At 39.1% G+C, this 13,869-nt stretch overlaps 1 protein-coding gene across 15 annotated transcripts in view; it reads right to left on the reverse strand.

Moving 5' to 3' along the window:
* The window catches only part of epb41l2 (erythrocyte membrane protein band 4.1-like 2), a 71,650-nt gene extending 59,209 nt beyond the window's left edge, over positions 1-12,441 (reverse strand). For 14 of the 15 annotated variants that reach the window (XM_042503169.2, XM_042503167.2, XM_088089344.1 and 11 more), the window contains exon 1: positions 12,281-12,438. The gene's annotated coding sequence lies outside the window, so the exon portion shown is untranslated. Of the gene's footprint in view, positions 1-12,280 lie in introns of all 15 variants that reach the window. The other variant, XM_042503168.2, reaches the window with a different exon arrangement.
* Positions 12,442-13,869: the final 1,428 nt, after the last annotated feature.

Genomic DNA, 13,869 nt, shown 5'->3' on the forward strand with positions numbered 1-13,869 from the left:
AACTTATAATACTTCTTCCACAGTCATGGTTATCATGGAAGGAGCATATGTAACCACTGTATCCCTCCGACCCACATTAAAAATATAGTTTCTTCCTGAAGAGCTGATGTTCCACCCAGAAGAACTCTTTTTTTCCTCAAGAAAGGGTTCTTCAAGGGTTCTTTATGACTAAAGTTTCATTAAGAACGATTTTCATCCATAGAGGCCTTTTGGAAGAAAGAGTTCTTCAAAGATTATTGAAAGCATGATTGTTAGAATATTCTCACCCACAAATTTTCAACCATTTACTCATGTTTCAAATTGTGTTTTTAAGGGTAGACGTATCTGGAATCCCCTTAATTCACTGTATTTGTGTTTCTGTTTTCGTTGATATCTTTACACCATCATTTCATGCCATACAACACCACATGGTCGCTCAATTATTTCTTTTTTCTTCTTAAACGGAAACTAAGTACTTCGGTTTTTATATTAGGTACTAATTTAGAACAGAGTCTCAGTACCAAACACAATTGCTCCATCAAAATAGTAAAGGCTGTGGTAGTGATTTCATGAAATCTCCATCCCCTAAAGCCTGATTGTGAACCATTAGTGTTTTGGTTTGACCACAACAGCTCCGGCCCTTAAGGAAACTCAAGCCCAAGGCTGTTGGAGTCTCGATAATGGTATGAATATCAATAAAAATTAATGATCCCCATCCATACTCCACAGTTCCACATCGAATGCTGTGTGGTCGTGTTTTAATTGATCTACATTAGCTGTTTCTAACAACTGGTGTACACCAGGTATAATGGTTTCCAAAAACCTACGTGCTGGAAAAGTAGAAATCTATTGGCTATCATTCAGCCGATACTAATGAATTTAAAAAAATCCAATCCAGCAGATTGCACTGGGACATCCCAAACACAACCCTACACTGACGCAACAAGCTAACGGCTTTTCAAAGTATCCCTCTACAGTCCAACAGATGACAGTTACTGAGCCCTGGTTTGGTTTTGAAGTAACCACACACACACAGACACACACAGACACACACACACAGACACACACACACACAGTGCAGAATCCTAATCTGTGCTGTTCTCTTGTACGATCTGTCCATCTGTCACGCAATGACACATGCATACACACAGATACAGCAAACACACGTAAACGGATTCTACAGCACATGTAAACTCATACCCGCAGAGCCACTGGTAAATACACGGATAAACATGGTGAAACTGTCAATCATCACACGTAGATACACACACATGCGCACATGCAGACATGCGGACTGCTGGTGTGAAAATTTTGAACATGCCTGTCCCTTCACACTGCACTCTGACCCTCACACTGAGGATTACACAAAGGATAATCCCTGTGTATGTTTGTGTGTCTGTCTCTCTGCCTGCCTGCCTGTCTATCCATTCATCTCTGTCTCTCTCACCCTCTCAGCCAGATACACCTGATTTCAACACTTCACACATGCTCTGACACACACGCTTCCCTGTTGCCTTCAGTTTGGGCTTATCTTAAATTAATGGTCAGCTCATACGGTGTGTTTAAATGACCAATACTGTGTTATTATTTTTGTTACCTTATTATTACTGTTAGCTCATAACTGCTACTGTCAGCTGCAAAACTACATGGCATTGGAACCTTTAAGTTTTTCTCTTCAGCAACTCCCGGATGTTATATTCAGCTCGAGCTATTATAACTAATATTCATCATTTTAGCCTCATTTTACTGTATTTGCATTAGTGCTGTGCTGAAAAGTTTGAAGCTTCTTGATAACATTTACATTACAATTCTGAATCAACATTTGAATGCTACACAGCCCTATTTGTTCTCCATTTTTCTGAGAAATGTTGGATGGTGAAAATGCTACAAAAAGGAGTGAAAAATGTCTAAAAACTGAGAACAATATTAGAAACTACTATTATCATTACATAAAATTGAAATATATTTTGATTTTATGCACCCTATCTGCTAGAACTCTCTCTCTCTCTCTCTCTGTGAGTGTGAGTGTGTGTGTGTGTGTGTGTGTGAGAGAGAATAATGGGTTAGCTCATAACTACTATTGTTAGCTGCTAAACTCCCCTATTCAGCGATTAAAGCAGTCAGGCGCAAGTGCCCTGTCTGTGTGAACGTGTGAGTGACTGTGTGTTTGTGTGTGCGTGCATTGTGTGTGTGTGTGTGAGACAAAGAGTGAAAGTATGGGTGGGTCACAAGAGTGCACACGAGAGGAGATACAGTTTACTGTGTGTGTGTGTGTGTGTGTGTGTGTGTGTGTGTGTGTGTGTGAAAGGGCAAGAGAGGAAGAAAGCAAGCATTAGCTGGGAGTAAGAGAAGCAAGTGGAAGAAAAAGAAAGACAGCAAAACACGTGGCGAAAATGCATGGCTTGCCGTGGTCTCCCTCGAGCAGCAGTGGGTGTGGTGTTACTATAGCAACGTACATCCCATAGAGGGTGGTAACAACAGGTGCCTCGGCAAAACAAATGACTTCATGGGCATCGAGAGTCATTATTACAGCTGCCTGGTGAGGCATGTTGATGCACATGAAGGGAATAACATCCTACTTAGCTTTGAAATCTGTCAGCACACTGTCATAACAACGTATTTTCTTTTTTATGAGAGCAAACTGGATACTTTTCTCAACACAATAATCACCATCAGCCTAATATCACCAATAAGACATAACAAACAAGGAAAGGTGCTACATCCCACAGCTACAGACATATATTCAAACACCCAGACATAAAACGAGCTCCATCAGGATCTGTTTGATTCAGCTCTGCAAGTGACTGATGTCTCTTTCCAGAAATCATGTTACTCAAGATAATCCACAGACCTAGTTACCAGAAGTTTCATGTAGGAACTATTTCTACCAAACTACATCCATCCAACATCCGTTTTACTACGCAGAAGGAAACTTGCATCTACTCATGGAGGAGATATTCATGCTTGTGACAACGCAAAATGTCAACATTAATGGCGCCCTCCTGTTGTTTTTGTATTTTCAGTATATATAAGGTGCCAGAGTACAGCATCAAAATAAAGCTTGTTCATCAAAAAAAGGACTGGTGGAGGATCTCCCGTACCCCCTGACAAAGATCCTAGCTAAGCTTTTTATGTCCTAAAATCGTAGAAATGTCCTAAAATTGTAGAGATGTCCTGAAATCCTAGAAATGTCCTAAATCCTAGAAACCTCCTAAAATCCTAGAAAGCAAGATGAGTATCCCTGCTTTAGGGCAATATTGGCATCATATCATGATGTGCATCCTATATACGGAAACTTAACAAAATAAAAACTTTTAAGAGAGGGAAAAAAAACGCCTATTTGGGGGTTTTTTTTGTGTTGTTTTTAATAAAAGCTGCTGTGAAATCTGTCATCTGTCATCTCAGGCCACAACAATCACAAAAACACCCCACAAAATCCTGGCGGGACTGTCTAGATTAATAAATAAATAAAATAAAATAAAATCCAAATATGTATTTTTGATTTGGGGGCGAACGTTCCCCTTATCACTGTTATCATGCATCTCGAGAAACTGTAGCTGCATCAGCAAACAAACGCAAAATGTCGCATGCTCGGTCAGTAGAAAAGATGTGATAATGAGAACGTTAAGCACTCCCACACACACCAACTCACAGCTGTGTGACATACATTTTCCTACTACTACCCTTGAACCCTAACTCTAAAATTAGATATTCCCCTTGTGAACGCAATAAGATGTCCTCATTTTTAGAACATCATCCTGTTTTCTCAATAACTGTGAGCCGGTCATGTCACCTCTAAAGTCCGCACACACTCACATGATATTATGTGAAATATGTCGCCGCAACCAGCTCTTCTCTTTAGGTCAGTGACATGAACAGACAGATTATTTAGGCACCTAGTATCAGTTAATCCCAGACCAGTGACCTCTGACCCCCAACCAGGAAACAGGAAGTTTGGCAAAGGGGTAACTTTAAATCCTGTTTCACTCGGTTCATCATCTTTATCTTCAATGCTCATTTTTAGCCACATATATCTCTCTCTCTCTCTGTCTCTCACTTTAGGAATCTGTCAACATAAAAACAGGAAGAGGCAGAGAGCAAAACATCCGTACAATCCTTGTCTCTGAACATTTATGGATAAGCAAAACTCATTTGGGTTTTTTTTCCCTACACTCAGACTACATCATGCCACACAAAGTCACATCGTCTCTCTTGGCTGACAAACTTCAGTAATTTAGAAGGTATTCTTTTAGTTTTGACCTGTGGGAAACGCCGTCTATTCACCCCGCTCTCACATAAACACACAGTTCACTGGGTTCTTTACACTCTTTCCAGGACCTTTTACAAACTTCAGAGCTTCTCAAAAGCTGCTAATGAGAACAAGTTAGCTGGTCTGCACTCCATCTCACCCCTCTTTGCCTCAGACACTCCTCTCCTCTCACTTCCGTTTCCTCCCTCTCATCCCTTCCTCTTTATCACACTGCCCTGGGGTTTCACCTCCTCTGTGCACTCTGCTTCTTCCCTCCCTCCTCCTCCTTGACTTTTGTGACAGCCCTAAATGAATGGACGGCCAACGCTTGATGAATAAGTTACATGAATGTAATAGTTAAAAGATAAATCCATCAGTCATCAATCAGTGAATGAGTGAGTTTATCATGGACACTTTTCTGTATTATCTGTCTTTTTGCAGATAAAATGACTGATGGAAATAACCTGAAGATGACAATTATGAAAATAACTGTTAGTTAGTTCATTTATTTATTTATTTTATTCATTTATTTGTCAAGGACCATGTACAATTGACATTAACGTCAGATCGAGGATAGATATATTGTTGCAGATATAGCTTTTAGCTTGACTGGTCTTTTTTTTTTCACAATGAGGGAAAATCAGAAGGCCTACTTTCACATATTAAATCTACATATTAAATCTACTGTAACTAAGTAATTAATACCCCTGTCCATTTCGTGGCATGTTCATATTAATTAGGTATTGTCTAGTCTTGATCTGACATGCATGACCTTATTGTCTCAATAGCTTTAGACATTACATCAGTAGGTTTTATTGCTACAAACCACTGCATAATGTTGGGACAGCTGAGCATCCAAAGTGTCTTTAAAAAGTCCAATAACAGTGATGCTGTTGATAAATAAGGTGACAAAAGAGGGACTGATATGGTAGGAAAATATAATTCTTCTATTATGTTACCTGTTGACATTAGAAGAGAAAAATGAAAACTCACAGGTGATAATAGACTGACAGTCAATCTTTACAACCCAAGAAAGTCTACACAACCCCTACTCTGAACTTTTGTGAAAAAACTGCCGAGGATGTTGAGATCAGACATCAGTATTTATAGCAGAATATTATCTGTTATTTTTCTGATAATAAACTTCAGTGCCAACACCGTCTCCTGTTGCTCCCCAAGATGTGGCCTTTAAAAGATGAAGGCTGTGCCCCGTCCCGCCATGCTCTGTTCAGCCTCTCTCTGTGTGAGAATGTGACCCTATGCTGATTAATCTGTTTTTAACTATGTTTGGGCCCCAGCCAAAGCCACAGGCCCACGCTCTCTCTCTTTTTTATTCTATCGCTTCTTTCAGAGCTGGTCACTTGCTGGGGAAGGCAGTTTGCCCTCTCTTTATCCCGCTCTGATGTAAAATGTTGCCCTTCGACACAGGGATTTTCTGTTCTCCTCTAATAGACGCCCTTGTTTAACCAAAAAACAAATATGACTCCACTAATCTCTACATACAAACAATCTAATCTATTTAAATCTATTAAACTTGTTGGTTCAACTCAATTAGGATAACACTAATACTTAACTTAAAGGCTGTTACAAAAACTGTTTTTAACACTCTAGTTTTCACATTGACATTTTTTTGGCATTTCGCTGACCCTCTTACCCAGAGAATCTACCCTTCCTCCATCTCCATTTTTGTCCCCTCCATCACACGTCCTCTACATCTCTATCCCCCTTTCACTCTCCCTACCTCGCCCTCTCACCCGCCCTCCTTGCCCTCACTGTCTCTGTAATAAGCTGAACATTGCATTACAGTTTCCATTCATCCGTGCCCCTCTGATCTTCTCTGCGTGAATACGAGTCCTGCGGTGCCCGCTGGCCCAGCAGCTCTGAAAGCTAGAGGCTAATACCCACTGGTCACGGCTGACCGCTACAATAGAATATGTCCACCTTTAGTAATTGTTGTGAATGACCCAAAGTCACTTCAATCATAGAGGAGATGACTGCGTTAAATTAGACTTAACACACCTTGATTGTCATGATGATATGTGACCCACAAATTAGGAAAGTAAGTTAAAACTTACATAAAAATTACCTGTATATTAGGAAAAACTCCAAACTAACAAAAAACAAACAAATGGAAAAGTAAAGAACACAGGGAATTGACCTAAAAACGGTTTAAAATTATAAGAATTCTGCAATTAAATATGTAATTCTGATCATTAGAAATATATTTTAAAAAATTCCCTAGCTTTTTTTAAGTAATTTCTTAATCTACTAATTTCTTAAAATTTAACAATTTCTTGTCAGGTTCCTCTTTGCCTTTTTCCCATGTTTTGAAAGAACATAAACCAGTTTGCTCAAGGTTAAATATGTAATTATGATAATTTGAAATATAGAATTTTTTCCCTAGCTTTTTTTCACAATAATTTCTAAATCTACTAATTTCTTGCATTTTACAGGACACTTCTTGCTTTTTCTTCTCACATTTCTAAAGGAAAATCAAACCAATTTGCTCAAGGTTCAAAGTTTAAAATACTTAAAAACAAGTAAAGTGATGTCGATCCAGGTTTCAAAGGGTTAAGGGAAAATTAAGTTTTCTTCGGATCTGCCTCTTTTCTAAAAACACAGTCCGCACTCATCACTCAACGCGATGTGGGACAGTAGGGCTATCTGTGTGTGCCTGAGTTGATGTGACGTGTTTTGCTCCTGTTGAACCGACAGGGTCATGATGAAAACACACACGTACACACACAAACGCACACACTCGGGGATGTTCCCATAGCCTTTCCGAATGGTTAAGCAATATCTCTCACTCTCTCTGTCGCTCTCACTCAGTCTCTCTTTCTCCTCTTGTGTCCGACTCTTACTCACTTCCTCTCTGCTTCTATCCGTTATCCCTCCTTTCGTCACTCTATCTCTAGTTTCCTATTTTTGTCTCTCAAACTTGCCCTTCTACGCCTCACAAGGTGAGTGAGAGAAAAGTACAATTAGAGTTACTGTGTGTGCATTACATATTTGTGTATTTTTAACTGTGTTGTGTTGAAAATTGTGGGAAACTTCCTTTTTCTCGAATGCCTGTGGTGAAAAAAAAAATCCAAAAAAAAGTAAAATTTTTTATGAACTGAAGTCATAAGGGTCCACTGAACACTGCAGTAACTGCACACAAGGTCAAATATGACTCTTTCCGATGTGAAATTTTGAGCCATGGTGGTTTTTTATTCATAAAACTTTTCTTGAGCCATGAAAAGCAATTTAAAAACCCGCAACGTTATCATGATGTCAAGTCTAGGAGCCAAGGAGGAACTCACGTGCAGGGCCACTCGGGAGAAACACTACTGCGCATATTCAGTGGGCCACATATCGCAGAAGTAAACCTGGAAGCTAGAAACTTTTTGGCGTTTGCGCCAGGTGAGCAACTCCTTTGAAATGACTAAGCGCCATTTTGGCATCCGGTGTCTAGTTATTATTATAAATCTAAGGAAGGGGGTTTGTTTAAGGAGAATTGAGCATACAACTGGATGAGACTTAGATTAAACTGAACAAACTGTGTGAGAGTTTGTAAAAGGATGTTTTTATATAGTTTTGCTGGACCCCAATGACTTCTATTGGACAGAACCAAGCCACTTAAACTTTTCAAAATCATTATTTACATAAAATAAACAAATCTCAAAATGACTAGACTGACTAGATACTAAGAGAAAAAAAATGTGTACTCATTCTGGCTAACCCGGAGTTAGTTCCAGCTACCTTTAATGAGCAGAATATTCTCCCACCAGAACAACCAATTAAGGCTTCTCATTAGTGGGTCTGACAGAGCCGCCACTGTTCTACATCCGAGGGTCTGAGAATGAACATGGCGCTGATGATTATATTTAAACTATACACACAAAGCGGGGGCCTGACAGGAAAAACCCACAACAGTGACAGGCATGGCTCACTGTTAGATTTCCCTTACAGTTTACTGAACCAAGTGTCTTCCTGTAATGCATATTATTTATCATATGTGGCTGGATGTCATGAAAGCTTAACTGAGGTGGGTTTTCTTGAGCTAGACTACAAGTGCACCTGTAACATAATACAATGTCGCACTATAGCACAGCAGAAAACATGTGATGTTGAACTGATGTAAGAATTGGCAGAGAGAATCAGTAAATGGTAAATGGTTAATGGTAATTTTAGGGTTCTTATTTTGTACTTTTGCATTGTATTGGATTTTTGGTCTCCATTCTTAACCCTCCACTCTTAACCTGGGCAAATTGAGTTCTTTTAGAAACATGGGAAGAAGAAAAAAAGCAACAAAAAGAGAAATTAGTAAACAGTACAAAAAAATCCCAGAAAATTACTAAAAACAATATAAATTTAAAATAAAAATATTAAGGGAGATGGCCTGAAAAAAAGGTGCTTTAAAAATTATAACTATTCTGTATAAGAAAAAGGAATAACTAGCTATATATATAGTTTTTTCCCTAGCTTTTTTCCTCTTCCTAGACATTTTCCCCTAGCTTTTTACTAATTCCTTGCATTTGTGAACATCTTTTTGCAGAAATTGCACCAGTTTGCTTATAGCTGTGAAAGGCATCGGAAAGCAGCACAAGGAAAATGACATCACTTCAGGTTTCAGAGGGTTAAACTGATTAGTTGGAACACATTTGTACTGCCAAAAGGCCAAAGAATAAATTACTATAAATCTCAAAAAGTCTGTGCCTAAATCAGCAATCCACACAATTAAGAAATGAAACATTTTAAAGGCAATGAGAGTCCATAAAAATGATTGTGGGCAGCTCTTGGACTCATTCTTTCGTTAATGTACTGTAGCTGGTTGGCTGTGTGGATAGATGGATGGATGGACGATGACTCTGTTATGTAACTCGTTCAATTCAACAGGGTTTCCACTCAGCTCTGAGAAAGGGTTTAGTTGCAACCGGGTTTGTGCAGAAAGATTAAAGTCTTGTCTCCATATTTAAACACACAGAGAGACGGGTTAACATGGAAAACAAGATCACATGTATGGAAAATCACCTGTATTCCAGTTTATACCCATCACATTAGAATAAATGCAAAGTCAAACAGATTCTAGGGAAGTGATACTCAACGTACTACTTACCGACCAAACCTGGCCCCTGACAGGGTGCCATGTGGCCCAACAACCATTTTTTAATTCACAATAAAGTGATGATTGATTAAAATCAATTAATTCACACTGGGAACTGTTTTTGTACTTTTAGTATTCATAAGTTGCCAGAGTGCATTAAAAAAGCATCACCATAGAGTTTATTTATCAAAAAAAAGTCCCAGTGGAGGATCACCCACAACCTCCGACAGATGTCCTAGCTACTGTCCTACAATCCTAGAAATGTCCTAAAGTCCTTGAGACATCCAAAAAGCTGATAAATGTCCTAAAATCCTAGAAATGTCCTAAAATTCTCGAAGCATCATAAAATCCTTGCAGCGTCCTTAAATCCTTTGAAGGCACTAAAATCCTAGAAATGTCCTAAAATCCTAGGGACATACATGGTGCTGCTGCAACTGTCCACTGGCCTCCTGTCATTTTGTAAAAGCGGCCACGAAGCAAAGCACGTTGAGTATCCCTGTTCTAGGATATTCACCAGGCATCCCCGTGTGTTTTGGAAGTAATTTCAGGAGAAATGTACTCATTATTCATAAAAAACAATCAAATGCAATTCTTCGAATGACATAAAATAAAGCTAGACATTATTTCCTAGATCGGAAGTCCCACATCCATCAAGCCATGACATTGTCCCTGCCTTGATGTCCTTGTGAGACTTTTTTAAGGTGGCTGAGATACAGTTTTGTTGTTGCACCCTCTGCAACAGTACATCGTTTAGGTACCTAATTTAAACACTTCAAAAGATCTGAGCTATCCCTTTAAGGTGATAAGCAGCTGTTACAGACACATATATACTGCGACAGATAATTAGAGGCAGTTTTAAGGGTGACTGTAAGAAGCATTGCCCTTATATTAGCATGCTTGCGTTCTCAGTCAAAGTAATGCTGCAGCAAACATCACACACTGAATTGCAAAATGCAGCAGTCACTAATAGTTATTGAAAAAGCCAGGTATATTTGTTCAACAAGAGAAAAATGGCTCGAGGAGTGTTTAACCATGTTAAATCTGACTGCCACATCATACAGACATTGATTTAATTCATCAAAATTGAATTATGTTGATGTATCACTTATGTCTGCCAATTGGTGCTGACTTTCTACACGTCAGCAAAATCGCAGCTCAGTCCCGTGTGTCTGTCAGTTGGTCAGCCTGCCTGCCCGTCAGCCTGTGAACTAGTTGAACCCCTGCCATCTGTCAAATAAAGTATGACTTCTAAGGCTCTGCCTGGGAAATACACACACTTGTTAAATAATCCTGTGGGCTATGTACACATAGTGCTGTCTGCAGACGACACACAGAAACTGAGGTGCGCTAAAGGGCAAATTCATCAAAACTGAAACTGAATCTCAACTTTGGAGAGTTTAAAATCGATTTTAAGCCATTAAAATTAATTATTCATTGCAGAAATGTGGCATCAGTGGTATGGTTAACATCATCTTCTGGTTGCATGGTAAAATTAGGACTTATACAAGAGTTCAATTGATAATTTGAGCCACTTATCAAGTAAAGCAGGTCAAACATTTGCTGCTTACAACTAGAAAATTCATCTTCATATCTTTTATGGGTGTTGGTCAAATAGGCATTGATTTCAGGGGATACACAGAGGATATTCCCCCCAAAATATTTGGAAAGTGTGTGTGAATGACAAATGACATTTGTGGTTGGTCAAAGTAACAGCACCTTTGGGGTCTTTATTAGGGGATGCAAATCAGCGGAGTCATGTTAAATAGTTTTTTTGCACTGGAGAGGGACTTTATAATGTGTCTGGTCTTGGCTGCTAGGTCGTTACCATAGATAATATATAAAGATGGACTACACGACCCCACTTACGCTGCTCACCAAGACGATAGATTATACCTAGTTTAGGTGCATACTAACAAGCAAAAGGGCCCATCATAATTGCATGCACTGGGGCCCTTGGCAACTACCATATGTCACTGGAACCAGTGCTCTATAAAATACCAGAGTACATAGAAAAAACATCAAATAGAACTTGTTTATCAAGAGACGGACTCCCGTGGACCCCCTATTGAGGACCGGGCTAAGCCAGCATGTCTCCAAATCCTAGAAACGCCCCTGGTGGATGCTCTCTGTTGCCACAGTCCCACCTGGGACCAAACACATCTTTTGAATTCAGTAACCAAACGGGACAGCATTTCCCAAACATCTTTGTAAACAATTTTGCTGAATAAAACCATATGAAACGAGTCATTTGAAAGCAGCAAGTCAACGTGTGTTGCTAACATTAGGAAGCACTGCTTTTAATACACAAGGTAACAGACAACAACACATAAAACGTCTTAAAATTTAATGTCCTCAACAGCTTCATGCCTACAAACTACAATTTTCTACTCGCTAACTCTGATGTAGGAACAGCAGCTCGCAAAAACAAACCGGAGGGATGTTTAAGCACTTTTAACGATTAGCATGATTACAAGAAGCAACCGCCAACCGTTACCGTGACATAGCGGCAGGATTCACCTACACCAGGAAATACAACCACCACCAGTAACCTAACGAGGTCTATTCATTCAGAAAATTACTCTTAAACGTGTCACTAACGCTGTTTTTAGTGTTTCAACGACACCTTTGTTGCTAACCATGTAAAGCACACCGGAGTCCGGGCGGGATACAGCGGGACATGAAAGTAGTTTAGGTGATGATAACAGGGATAATGTGGAGTAAGATAGGCGCCATGAAGCTCCTTACATCGAAGGTATGACTTCCATATAACGGATTTTAGAGGTGCTGTTTGCTTCAATTATTCCTCAAACTGCTTCTGGTAACTGTGGTTTGAAGCGCAGGTTGAGCACCAACACATCAACTGCAACAAAATCGACATTTTGAGCCGCTAAATGCCCGAGAAGCATTGAAGCAGCCGCCGATGTATAAAATCACGTGATTTAAAAGGAGGCAAAATTAAACGTTACCTGTTTGTGGTTTTTCAACGATGCGTGCGGGGAACTTTTCCAAACGTGGCCTCTCACTCGGTTCTCCTCCAAAAAATAACGTACGTCCCACTATCTCAGCCTCCAAAAATCTCCACTACAGTCCACACCGAAAATCTGGCGACGGCTCAAAGAAGACGTGTCCATCATCCCCCCAAGACCCGCCCATACAGTGAAAAACATCTTTTAGCGGTCTCTCATTGGCTCACAGCGGGAACTGTATTAAATTCCGAGATGTGATTGGTCGACCGCGCTGCCAGTATAAGTGGGAGGGACTTTCGATGCAGATGTGGAAGAGTCAGTTTAGCGGCGCAGCTCTCTCTAGAGGACGAATAACATCACTGCAATGTAGTGATGATAAAGTTTATTGTTTGTATGTTTTTTTTCATGTTTATGTCCAGAATTTTACAGAGAACACAGTTGTAGTTAAACATGGATTAATCAAAGTTTTAAAAATAAAAGAAAAAAGCACTTTTTTTGTAGAAAGATTTCTTGAACAGGAGGTCTAAGGAAAACGTTATTTCAATTTTTTTGTTTTTATTCATGTTCATGTTGTTTTTTATTTGGAATTCTATTAATTTATTTCTTTTTTTTTACCTGCACTTAAGGTCATTAAGGTCACCATTGGAATATAAGGAACTAAAGGACAGACTTATTTTTTATTATTTAAAGTTATACCTTGGGGTTTTCAGATGGTATCAAAGGTTTTTTTAAATCAGGGTCTTTGACTTTTTTCAATTATTTCTCTCTCTCTCTCTCTCTCTCTGTATATATATATATATATATATAGATATATAGATATAGATATAGATATAGATAGATAGATAGATAGATAGATAGATAGATAGATAGATTCTTACCCACACACTGGTCATTGCATAATACAGGCACTGCACACACACATCTCTAACATACTGTATATACCAACACCCACACCCAGATTAGAGAAGCTCAAGTAATTGGCTTATAGTGTATAAAGCAGCGTGGAGATTTGACATCCACAAAAGAGGAGAAGTAAACAACCACACAGAAACAATAGATAGATCTATAGATAGATGTATAGTAGAATGATTCAAAGACCTACAAGAGAAAGTTTAATTTTGTGGCAACAGAAAAGGGCAGCCTGATTGTTAGCAGATATGCAGTGTGTGTTTCAGTGGACTCACCATTAGTAGAGGATCCAGCAGAGAAGCGCAGCGGGCCAGCAACGCGTGCACACACAAACACAAGAGGAATGGAGAGCAGGAGAACAGAAAATCAGCCATTGCTATTGACCCAAAGCACATCAACATGTTTATTTCATGAGCTACATCTTTTACAGTTGCATACCTCAGATTAGGCTAAAAAACAAGGTCGAGTAATGAGGGGTTATAACATCATTTCATGCAAACAAATTACATAGATAAATTGTTTTTTCATATATTCTTGGTGTGCCAAAAGATACAAAATAACCGGGAAGAAATACACACAGCAATACAAAGCTTTTTTAAAACACCATTACACTTCAAAGTCATGTTTTAAGGCTCTATCCTCCCGAAGTAAAAGGTATTGGCAAAATCTTAATGTGTATC

This window comes from Plectropomus leopardus, chromosome 16, assembly GCF_026936395.1.
Source record: "Plectropomus leopardus strain MGB_pleo_1.0 chromosome 16, ASM2693639v1, whole genome shotgun sequence".
Lineage (NCBI taxonomy): Eukaryota > Metazoa > Chordata > Actinopteri > Perciformes > Serranidae > Plectropomus > Plectropomus leopardus.